The sequence below is a fragment of the Pteropus alecto genome, unplaced genomic scaffold (genome assembly GCF_000325575.1).
Source record: "Pteropus alecto unplaced genomic scaffold, ASM32557v1 scaffold106, whole genome shotgun sequence".
Taxonomy (NCBI): Eukaryota; Metazoa; Chordata; class Mammalia; order Chiroptera; family Pteropodidae; genus Pteropus; species Pteropus alecto.
This window is the reverse complement of record NW_006442103.1, coordinates 6,488,938-6,502,464: the sequence shown is the minus strand read 5'-3', so window position 1 is coordinate 6,502,464 and position 13,527 is coordinate 6,488,938.

The following is a 13,527-nucleotide window of genomic DNA, read 5'->3' as shown; positions in this document are numbered from 1 at the left end:
TGAAAATGTACAAACTTCTGTCACATGAAGTAATGTGGGTGAATCTCATAAATTAATATAAGCTAAAGAAAACAGATATAAACTAATACATATCATATCATTCCACCTATATACTGTTCAAAAACAGGTAAAATCAATCTGTCATATTAAAAAGGTGGGATTACCTTTATGAGAGGTCATAAGGGAGACTTCTAGAGTTATTTTAATATTTTATTTAGTGCTCAAATGTAGATAAACAGATGTGTTCATTTTATAATAATTCATCAAACTTCTATATTATAATTTGTATGACTTTCTGGAAGTATATGATACTTTAATAAAAGTATTTATTTATAAACAGCCAAAGTTGTTTTCTATGTATAAGCTAGACTCTACTTTGATGATTGTAATCACAAGGTTTGTGTGTGTGCATGTGTGTGTGTGTGTGTTGAATGAATAAGATAATGATTGTAAAATTAGGATGTTGGTTTAATTAGGCCATGCAATCATGAAGGTCTATTAACTTGCTTGGAATGCTAATGGATATTTGTTTCCTTATTTTTTATTTACACAACATCAAAAAGTACATAAGGATGAGTTTTTAAGCAAGAAATCTTTTAAGAGAGCTTTTGCAGTAAAAACTTACTCTTCTTACCCACTCCAGATGCTTTATTTTGGGAAGAGACACAAAGATTTTGGTGACTAGCTCTTAAAAAAACAGAATATTGACAGTCTATTAATTTGCTTCCCATAAGAAAAGGCATACTTCTATCTACCTATGAAAACATTTATTTTTATGATTAATTGATTATGATTAAAAATAAATAATCATTTATTTTTATGATTATTTTTATGATTAATATTCAGAATATTAAGAAAATATTCCTAATGTGTATTCTTTTTTAAAATAATATTTTTCAATTACAGTTGACATACAATATTATATTAGTTTCAGGTATATAACGTAGTGATTAGACAGTTATATAACTTACAAAGTGATCACTCTGATAAATCTAGTACCCATCTGACTTCATACATAGTTATTACAACATTATTGACTATATTTCTTTTGCTGTACTTTATATGCCCATGAATATTTTGTAACTACTAATTTATACTTCTTAATCCCTTCCCCTCTATTCACCCACCTCCCTAACCCCACTCCAACCCGGCAACCCTCAAAATGTTCTCTGTATCTATGAGTTTGGTTCTGTTCTGTTTGTTTATTTTGTTCTTTAGATTCCACATGTTAAGTGAAATCATATGGCATTTGTCTTTCTCTGTCTGACTTACTCCACTTAGCACAATACATAGGTCGATTCATATTGTTGCCGATGGCAAGATTTCATTATTTTTTATGGCCTAATAATATTCTACTGTATATAATGTACCAATTGTTCGTTATCCATTCATCTATCGATGGACACCCATGTTGCCTCCCTATCTTGGCTACAGTAAATAATACTGCAATGCACATATGGAGTCACATGTCCCTTCAAAGCATTATTTTGGGTTTCTTCAGATAAATACCCAGAAGTGGGATTACTGGGACCTCCCTTGTCTCTTGCTACCGCAGCTTTTTTTTTTTGCATTTCCTTTTTCAGGAACTATCTTTTTAGTTTGTGTGTGTCTTTTGATCTGAAGTGAGTCTCTTTTAGTCAGCATATGTAGCAGTCTTATTTTCTTATCCATTCAGCCACCGTCTTTTGATTGGAGCATTTAGCCATCTACATTTGAAGTATTGTTGATAGATATGCAGTTATTGCCATTTTATTATTTATATTTTTTATCTTTTTCTTTGCTAAAGAAGTCTCTTTAATATTTCCTGTAGTACTGGCTTGGTGGTGATGAACTCCTTTAGCTTTTTCTTGTCTGATAAGCTATTTATCTGTCCTTCCATTCTAAATGATAGCTTTGCTGAATAGAGTAATCCAGGTTGTAGGACCTTCCTTTTCATCACCTTAAATATCTTGTGCCGATCCCTTCTGGCCTGCAAATTTTCTGTTGAGAAATCAGCTGACAGTCTTATGGGAGCTCCCTTATAGATAACTAACTGCTTCCTCCCCATACCCATGCACCCCCCCGCCCGCCCCCCACTGCTTTTAAGATCCTTTGTCTTTAATTTTTGTCATTTTAATTATGATGCGTCTTGGTGTGGGCCTCTTTGGTTTCATCTTGTTTGTATTATATATTATTATACAAATTTACCCTATACGAGATATGTGTTAATAATATGCTGGTGATCAAATGTTTAATTTAATGACCTTAGTGATTTAAACTAAAATTATGATGCTTTAGATTTGATATTGTGCCATTTTTACATATCACTTCAAAAATTTAAGTCCCCTTAATACTAATTATATAAATATATCTCATAAAATAACTCTCTCTCTTAAGTTTTTAATACAATTTTGTCCTGCAGAAATTTTAAAATAAATTTGTATCACTCATTTTTTAACTCTATAGCTAAGCCATGTAAGATATTTTTTGAAACATAACTAAGGGTCCTCTCTAAAATATCTTTTCCAAAGCATTTATTAAGTAGTTCAGAAAAAACTTGTTAGAGCATCTTAAAGAAGTATTAAAATCATGATGTATGAGTTATTAAATTTATGTCAAGCTAATAACAAATTGTATATCTTTATTTTTGTATATACTTACATACTCTAAGCTATATTAAATAATAGAAAGATAAAGTATAAATTTAAATATAAAAGGGTACTCATATATTCTGGATAATGATCTTTTAAACCCATCCCCATTACCCCTCTGACCTAGGGTTGATTATATGTAGCCATGCACTGCATAACACATTTCAGTCAATGATGAACTGCATACACGACAGTGGTCCCATGAGATTATAATGGAGCTGAAAAACCCTATTGCCTATTATCAGAGCTATCATAACATAATAGTGCAACACATTACTTCTGTGTTTGTGGTGATGCTGGTGTAAACAAAGCTACTGCTCTGACAGTCATATAAAGCATAGCACATAAAATTATGTGCTGTACATAATACTTGATAATAATACTAAATTATTATATTGCTGGTTTATGTTTTTACTATGCTATATTTTTTATCATTTTTTTGAGTGTACTCCTCCTAACTTATAAAAAAAAGTTTGTGATAAAACAGCATGCTGTGTTATGCTGACAGCAGTTTTGTTTATCTCATGTTTACCACATATCTTGATTGTAAGAGACCATGTCATGTAAGAGGCAACATCAAGTGATTGACTTGTTAATAAACTTTAACGTGATTAAGGACTACGAAGGTGAAAAATCAGCAACAGTTTTCGCTCAGCAGTCAGGCATGTGCCATTCCTCCACAGCGACAATCTTGAGGAACAAGAGAAAAGTGACAGGAACCTTTGAAGGATCTGCTTCATTGAAGGCAATGAAACTAACAATGATTTAAGAAGGGCCTATATCAGGCATGAAAAACTTCTAATGTCTTAGGCCGAAGATCAGAATCAGAAGCGTATCCCTCTTAACACCGTGACAATCTTGGCCAAAGCAAAATATTGTTTACAGTGTTGAAAGAAAAGTCTGGACCCAACTACAATGTCAAATCTACTGCTAGCTCTGTGTGGTTTAATTATTCAAGAATCATTGTGCATTCCATAATGTGCAAGTGCTGATGTGAAGGCAGCTGAAGAAGTTTTGGAAACTCTAGGGAGGTGATTGTGGAAAAAAATTACTTGCAGAGCAAATATTCAGTGGATAAAACGTCCCTATTCTAGAAATAGATGCATAAAAGGACTTTCATCCACAAAGAGGCCAAGTGAATGCCAGGTTTCAAGGCTTTTAAGAAAAGGATAATAGTCTTTCTTGAGGACAATGTTGCAGACTATAAATTGAAACCCTTTGTGATCTGGTACCAGGAGGGCCATAAGCACTCACTGCCAGGGTACTACAGGAGCAATAAGAAGTCATGGGTGACCCAGCTTCTCTTTCAAGAAACCCACCTAAACTGCTATGCCAATGAAACGAAAAAGTACTGTTTAGAGAATAACATATCTTTCAAGATTTTGCTTATTGTTGAGAATGTTCCAGAAATCCTCTTTTTTTTGATGATCGTCATCCTGATATCAATGTGGTGTTTCTTCTTCCAAACACCACCCCTCTGATCCAACCAATGGATCAAGGAGTTATAGCAGTTTTTAAGGTCAACTGCCTGAAGAGGACCTTTGCCCCAGCTATCACTGCACCTGAGGAGGATACTGAGAAGACACCAATACAATTCTGGAAGGATTACAATGTAATTACATCAAGAACGTTTTTTGTGCTTAGGGTGATGTCAGATGACTTCAAAGGATGAGCCAAGAATGAGGAGATTGCAAAAATCAACAAGGCGGTGGTTGAGATGACAAAAGACTTTAACCTGGGTGTGGATAGGGATAACATTTAGGATTTCCTAGAAGAGGTTCCTGAGGAATTGAATAATGAGGAGGTTTTGGAACTGGATCAAGAACACATAGCTGAAGAATAGGCAAGAGGAAAAATAAAACTTCAGAAGAAAAAAAAAAAGAAGAACCTCCAAGAAAATTCACAGTGAAGGGTTTTGCAGAAGCTTTGCAGACTTCAACAAGCCCCTTAAAAAGTCTGAAAACGTAGACCATCGAAAGGTTCTCATTAATAGAGAACAATGTTCATGGTGCATTACCTGCTTATGAGCAAGTCTATGAAGAAAAAAGAAATAAACCAAGAAAACCACCATGGACATATTTCTGAAAAGAATGACACCTCCTCAAGAAGAGCCTCAGGCAGGTCCTTCAAGAGGTATTCCAGAAGAAGGCATGTCATCATAGGATGACAATTCCATACATGTTATGGCCCCTGAAGACCTTCCAGTGGGACAACTATAGAAGTGGTAGGTCATATTGATGATCCTGATCCTACGTGGACCGAGGCTAATGTGCGTGTTTGCGTCTTATTTTTTAACAAAAAAGTTTAGAAAGTAAAAAAAAAAAAAAAATTGTTTTAATAGAAATGAGTTTATAGAATAAGGAGATAAAGAAAATCCTTTTGTCCAGCTGTACAATGTGATTTTGTTTTAAGCTAAGTGTTCTAAGTCAAAAAATTGTAAAGTTTATGAAGTAAAGAGTTTCAGCAAGCTAAGATTAATTTATTCCTGAAGAATAAAGTGTTTTTATAAATTTAGTGCAGCCTACGTGTGCAGGATGTATAAAGTCTACAGTAGTGCACGGTCATGTCCTGGGCCTTCGCAGTCACTTGCCACTCACTTGCTAACTCACCCAGAGCGACTCCCAGTCCTGCAAGATCCATTTATGGTAAATAACCTATACAGGTGTACCATTACCATTTTTTCTCTTTCATACCATATTTTTACTGTCCCTTTTCTATCTTTAGATATGTTTAGATACAGACATACTTACCATTGTGTTGCAATTGCCTATAGCATTCAGTACAGTAACACGCCGTACAGGTTTGCAGCCTAGGAGCAATAGGTTACCATACAGTCTAGGTGTGTAGCAGACTGTACCATCTAGGTTTGTGTAAGTGCACTCGATGATGTTTGCACAGTAACAAAATTGCCTAACAACACATTTCTAAGAACATAACTCCGTTGTTGAGTGATGGATGATTATACTGCATTTCAATTAAATTTTAATATCAGATAAAGTTTTAAAAAATATAAGTGTGTCAATGCAATGTTTGAGACATATAAGTAGTATATGTACTACTCCAAACAAACTGGACCACAGGCTATTTCTTAAGTATACTGGCACATTTACCTTAAGGCTTTATCACAACCTATTTTATGTTCTTTAAAAGATTTCCCTCTTTCTTTCTTCCAGTCTTTGCCCCATCTCCTTCTCAATGAGACCTGTTCTGACCATGTTATTAAAGTTACAACCCCACTGCTCACTCTGCTCTACATTTTTCATTTCCATAGTACTTATCGAAAATCTTCTCTTACTTACTTACTTATTATTTATTGACTACCTCCCCTCGCTGGACTGTAAGATCCAAGGAGGTATGTATTTATCTGTTTTGTTCATGGCTATAGCCCATGTTCTTAGAACAGTACCTGGCACATAATAGACACTCAAAAACATTTATTAAAAGAATTGATGCACGAGTAATGACCTAAATGTTTAGATTAAAAAATTTGGCCTTTTTGGTGGGAGATATGCAGATTTGTACAAGGCATAGAAAAATTAACATTACTAATCTATTAAAACAAGTTCAAGAATATTTTTATGTGTATTCATTTAAGAGCATGATACTAATATTTTTGTTATTGAGCTCGGACCATAACTCGGCTTATTTTTCCAGAGCTGCTAGTTTTTAATTAGTGCAAAAATATATTGACAAAGCATATTTTCCATTTTAATGACTATACATACATGAATGAATTTCGTAATGACCTGGACATATTCTCTGAAATATGTATTATAAGCTACAACTAGTTTATATGGTGTTCTCTCAAACACTAACACCAGACCACCTATTACACAACCTACCAATATGTCACTTTGCCTTTTTGCATAATCTTTCTCCCGTTTGTTGAAACTGTAAGGATTTTAAGAATCTTCACAATGTGCATTGCAGTCTTTCTCATATGAGAAGTATGTGTATAAGTGCTAGTGTTAAGAATGTTCTTGCTGCTTCTGATAAAAAGGGCCTTAAAAATCTTATGACAATATGAATCATATAAGTAAACACATTCTCCTTTGCTTTGGTAAAAAACTCAGAGCCAAATTTAGGACACAATGTGGACATTTAACTAACATATTAACATCTTTGATTCCAAGTTTGTAATTCTTTTCAATCTTCTTATTTTCTCTTGATTTTTCATTTATTTTTTTTAAATCCTGCATTATAGATACATGTTTTTAAGCTATTTTAAGTGTTTTCTGAAAAAAAGAAAAGGATGTGACTAAACGCAAAAAAAAAAAAAAAAAAAAAGATAAATGAAGAGTATCATTTCGCCTGCCATGTTTCCTGGTACCTGCCTGCACAATTGATTATAATCAAGATGTCATTGTTGGCAGCTCCATTCTCACTCCTCACGGTAGCCCCACAGCTTCACTCAGAGACTTTGTGTAACCCCATGGGATATAGCCATTACAAGAAATCAGTCTACAGAATTCCAAAAATTCTTAGAAACTTTTTAAGAATGCTACAGTGTGGCTGCCAGTTACATAATTTGTAATAGCAAACTTCTTGCTGGCTATATAGCTGCCTTTCTCACACAGTGAGAGTTGAGTTAAAATTACATTCAATAATCCTTGTGCCTTGAGAAGTGTGATTCCTCAGTCATATTCAATTCCCACCCAGTTTTTTTATACCTTTTTGTGGATGATATTTATTTATTTAAGAAATAGCTACTTTTAGCTAGTACGGAATGACATGGGCAGCTATATCATCCTGTTATTTTAAAAATGAATTGGTCAAATGTTTATTTTGCCACTTTTATTTTTACTTCTGTTTGACATTTGCCTTACAAATAATGATGTCTTATTTTTTACACACTCCCCTTTTGCTTCTTAGAGCTGGTAAAATTAAACATCTGAAAATCAGTGATGTGGGATTTTGTAAACCCAAAGGATACATTTTATTCTCAATTTTGTTACTAAGACAGATGTTCACCCTGAGATTTAGACTGTATGACTTAGATAAAAAAAAGAAACCTTCTCCATTTTTAATAAAAAATTGTGATCTCAAACCATAAATCACATTTATGAGGCTTAATTTATAAGGCCATCATCATTTTCTCTTAACATTTAGAAATCATATTCAACAAAGGGCTAAAACATAGCTTAAAATGTATTTATTACAGATTTATATATATTAAAATCTGGATAAGAAGAAGTATATAAAAAATATTTTCAAAACCTAAGCTTTTAAAAATGTCAAATCACAGATAACATTCTTAATTCATTTTCTTCTCAATCTATTACAAAAACACAAATATAGTTTTATGAGCATTTCCACTCAATTTTCTCTCACTCACTGCATGCCACATCAAAAATCTAATTGTCACTGGATATCAGAAACCACTGGTTATCTAGAGAAATGTTTAGTCATGAATCGACTTACCACCTGGCTAAGACTCTCCTCATACTATCTGATAGACAGTATATTTCTGGCATAGTGTCAAAATTTGTATCTTAAGGTTTATATGATCTAGCAATTTAGGACACACCCGTGCCCTAAACCCAGTGATTCATTATTTACCTATATCTACCATTATTGTTTTATACTTCACTTCATCTCTCAGCTCAAAAGTGAAAACTGTCCTGAAATCCTTAGGCGATTCATCGGTTCCTCTTCAGTGCTCCCAAACTGACTACATACTTCCATTTCAGTACTCACAACACTGTATTTTTATTATCTTTTTATTAATATATTTATTGAAAGCTCATAGAGTGCTTCTATGAGTTGTCTAGATAAGAATAAATAAGAGAAAAGCCCATATCACTGAGATATTCACAGTGACTTAAAATTATTTCTATGTTTATTTACATCATTAAATAAATTCTGACTCTATCGTAGCCAGATTTCATGGCTTAGTCACTCTTATTCTTGTGGCATTAGTTAAGTTGCTAAAAATATACAATATAGACATTCAATAAATAAAGATATGTATGACTGGTTGGTAAAATGAAGAAAGGAAGCTAGTGGAAATCACTTTACAGAGGTTAACATACTGTAGACAGCTTTACATGTGAAGGTATCTGAACAAACAGGGTTATGGAGGAAGGGAAGAAAAGCCTGGTATTCAGCCTACAAGATGGGCACCCACACAGTACCATTCAAATCAGCACAGAGTCTTCACAATTACTTCATAAGAAAATGAATCTAAAAGTAGTTTTTAAGTATTAAATATGTGTCTTAATCCTCATATTAAAACAATTGACTCTCTTCTTCGTAAGGCTTGATGTGAAATTGATGTTTGTCACTCTTATTTCTATTGCCACCAAAGAAGGTTGTGCAGCTCGCAAGAGCTTCCATACTCCAGGTTAACCAGAAGCAATCCCACACAGATTTGGTTAAATAGTCAAAACAAGATCTCCATTTATGAGAGGGTGGGGGGAGTGGAATGTAGCACATGATCCCAGAAAAATGGTCTAGTTGGTTGTATTATTTTTTTTTGGTGGGGGTGGTGCTAATTGGTATCTAATATTTTCCCCAAACCAATTCAGTATATGAGAGCAATACAATACCCATCACATTCTCTGTCTACTATGGGAGCAACTCTTCAGCTTTAAATTTGACAAGGTTATCTTCTGTGGCTTTTATTCAAAGAACCCTGCAATAATAAGGAAAGCAGGTAGTCAAAAATTTAAAAATTATCTGAGAGAATAAAAGCCCTTATAGCAACAAGATTATAAAAATATCTATAAGCTTTATATACTTATAAGGAATATGTAGTAATTTCTCAAAAATTCTTAAGACATTTTTATAAAAAGTTACTAGGTTTTGCTAGCTCAAACCAAAGCGAAATAAGGATGGGAGAACAGAACAAGAGACGTCTGGGCCAGATCAGATTAGAAGCTATTCTGAGAGAAGAAACTTAATATTTAAATCAGAATTCTGCTGTGTAAATTTTATAGTTATTCATATACAAGTATATAAAGTTGAACTGAAAAGCCCCATCCTACTGTGTTGATTTAGTACTTTCCAGTACTCATTCTGGCATCTTTACAAAAATCTTGAGAAATTCCCCCAGAAATATTGGTCAAGGTAGATTTCTAGATTGGGGTGGTGCTACTCAGCTATTTTGGTCAATATTCTTGTATGTGAGGCATCAACAACCAAATACCCTGTATACGAACAGAATATTGCATAGTTTCTCACTGGATATGCGACAGTGTATGTTCTGAAAAAAATGCATGTCAGAGAGAGGTCAAATCTAGGAATGCTATCAGATTTAATGGCCAATTTTGAAAACTGTTTTGAAGGGGCAAGACAGTTCTTTAAATACACTAGGGAGAAATGAGTGTAATGCCTGGAATATAGGTTTGTACAACACTGTGATCGTAATCCCGTAAACAACCTATGCCTGATATTGTTTATTTCACCATTCTCTACTATTTTTATGAGCTCCAGAAAGTATCTTCTAAATTTCATTTTTAAAAAATTGTTTAAGTAGACTGCAAGTAATAGACAAGAACTAACAGGTATAGTCATGATGTTTAAGCACAAACACAGAAATCTGATGCCATTTTATTTGGCCTTGTAAATAATTTTAAAATGCTGGTGAAAGATGTACATTAAAGCAATTGAAATAACTGCACATATTTGTTTATATATACACCTAAAATCTACTATATATCATTGTAAATTTCAAGTTTATAAACGAGGCTAAGTGCCAATTCCTAATCAGTCAAGCGTGACTTCTTGTATCTTTAGTCAGAAGAGACAAAGAGGTAAATACTGAATGAGTGACTATGATAGTGTGAAAAAAAAAACAAAAAAAGAGTGTACAGATAGTTCACGTCTTCATAGCATTTTATGCAGATTTCATGCAGTGCGTTTTACAACAGCTCATGTTTTAAACTAACCATAGTAACAGAGTTTATTTATACTCTGAGATTGAAATAGAAATGAAAGAAAATTGTCTTCTTTAGGGGCATTTCATCACTGGGGAAGAGTTATTTTCAAATTCATTTATCCAGACTGAGTAAATAAAAGTAATAATTTCTTGCATTTAGAAATTATTTGTTCCAAGGAAAAATTGGAAAATTTGAAAAAAAATCTGTCAAATCTCGTTTTGCTCGTAAATAAAATAAAAAGAATGACAATCAAGGTATTGGAGGCTTGTAGCATAACATCTGGCCCCTAATACGTAGTGACAAATGAGCTAGTTATCCAATTAATCCACCTATAAGAAGATAGAAAAGAAACACTACTTTATTGTTGTGATAAAACTAAAGCTTAGAAATATAGCAAAACTAATTGAATCGGACCATTTTGACATTTATGTTGAATATTCTTTATATTTCAGCCATTAATTATGATACTATAAACATCAAAACTTTAAAAATTATTCTAATTTATGTATAAAGTGAACTATTTGATATCCGGGCTAAAAAATGCTTACTATTTTATAATTACATCTCACCAATAGATGTCACTATTGGTGAGTTTAGTGCAAATTCAAGTTATTTAATATTTAATGACACAAAGTAATAACAAGAAATGGTGTCAAAAGGGATATAAATATACCTTTTTAACTTGGAAGTATTAAGTAAGCACAAATAGAGAAGTAGAAGTATGAATATTATTGCTGTTATGATACAGTATCCCTGCACCGTGCTTAATAGAATTTTACCTTTAATATCTGTGAAATAAGAAAGATAAAGGGCTTCCTTATCCTCTGTAATCTTTGTCTTCTGGGATATACATCACTGGGTGAAACAAAGAGTTCATTCAATTCCTTCTGCCTTTGGGTCTAGAATGATAACTAGTGATGTACACGCACACAGACGGGGTGTGTGTGTGTGTGTGTGTGTGTGTGTGTGTGTGTGTGTGTGTTTGCATTATTTCTTAGAGTTTACTCAAACTGCTAGTTGTCTCTAAAATTAAATAAATGTTTTTTTTTTTCCTTTTATGGAGTGCACACCAAAACTAAGATATTCTGTAGATCTATACCTTTGCCTTGATCAATACATGGATGTTTCTTAAAAATCTCATAAAAAACCACAAGTCATTTTTAAAGGAAGCTCTTTTGTTCAGCTTCCTTTGAGAGTGATTTCAGTCCTTCAAGCCAGCCACATCTGCATATCTCTGTCCAGCAGCAGCCATTCTCTTCAAGGAAGATAGAAACATCAAAGGGCTGAGGGCGCAAGATAATCAGGAGAAAGGTGATTATTAGGTCTCTGAATAGCACTAACTCACTTGCCACTGTTAGCGTCCCTAAGAGTCTTACTCAACTTGAAAATTATACCTACTTGAGGAAGAAAATGATAATGATTGCTAAGTTTTTCAGGTCATCTTTTTAAAACCTTAGAATAGCTTTAAATATTTTTTCTTGGAAGCAAAAGGAAAAAACTCTAGTATAAAAGCAAATAAAAATAACTCCAATATTCTGCTTGGTCTTCTTGTTCAGAAATGAGGAAAGTTATAGCATTATGCTTGAAAATAACGGTGGACCATTTTAGTAAGCTATAATATATTTTTATTAATTTATATTTATAATTAATTATTAAAGTTCCACCAAACTGAAAAGTATTATATAATTGTACATCTGTCAAATTATGTTCTAATAATTTGTTTTTATTAAGATTGTGCTTCCGAAAATAGAATTATTTTTTAGAATTTCAACTTTCATTATATTATTGAAGTCTGAATGACATTCTTGACCATTTTTTTGATCTGTGATAGAAGTAGCTACCAAATTCATAGTTGTCGGTGATGTACAAGTGATGTAATAGGATTTAAAAATGACCTGGATTATTTGATGCATGTGAAAATCACTATGCAGTGAGTGAGAATGTTTATCGATTGGGCAATGTACTTCATTATCACTCAACATCATTGGTCAAGATAACCAAGAAACCTTGGGCAAATCTCCAGCTCTCTCCAAATCCGGTCCTCTGAATCAGCTTCCTGCCTCTCTTTTCCCTCTTGGTTTTTCCTTTAGAGGCAAGTGTTTAACAGCTTGACTCTGAAGTCTTACTAACTTGGCTTTAAAGTCAAGTGCTGCCACTTTCCAGCTATGTGCCCTTTAATTAATTTTTAATTTCTCTAAGCTTCATTTTGCTCTCTTAAGTAAAAGAAGAATGATCATGTTCTCATTGCTATGAGGATTACGTAAGTGATTTAAGGCATATACCACAGTTATCTGTGATCAGCAAATAAGCTAGTCATCCAATTAATCAAGGAATGGGGTGAAGAGTTAAAGAAGTACAAATTAGTAGTTGATAGTTGATCACGGGGATGGGAAGCATGGCAGAGGGAATGCAGTCAGCATTAATATGATGGCTAGGTGGAGGGCCAGGGGAGGGAGGGAGCAATTGGGGGGATCATTTTATGAACTATATAGATATCTAATCAATGTACTGTATACTTGAAACTAATTTAAAGAAATAATTTTTTTTTTAAAACAAGAGTGTTCTATTCCCTTCCTAATTATTTCTTGAATTCGATGCTTTGTCTTTATTAAACCAAATGACTCCAGGCCCTGGCTAGCTCTCCTGTATTATTCTTCTAGTATGATAACTAGTCTCCTTTTCCCTGTCCTTAAGTGTTCTAAAGCATCACTCCAAAGCAAATATCTGATTTTATTACCTTTACATTTTGCATGGTTTGCAACCTCCTATTCTTATCCTCTTCACTTACCTTCAAGATATTTTTGTTTACTTATTTATAAATTATATCCATGAACTACCATCTTGCAGGAATTATAAAATATACACAAAAAATAGAAGATAAATATAATCAAAAAACAATATTTTTCTTCAGGCATCCCAAAGAATTATCTTGCACAGTCCCTTGAGAGGGCACATTCAAACTTAGAGACTCTTAAAAAGGTTGCTAATGATTTAAAGCTTCTTAGCAAGGACTTATA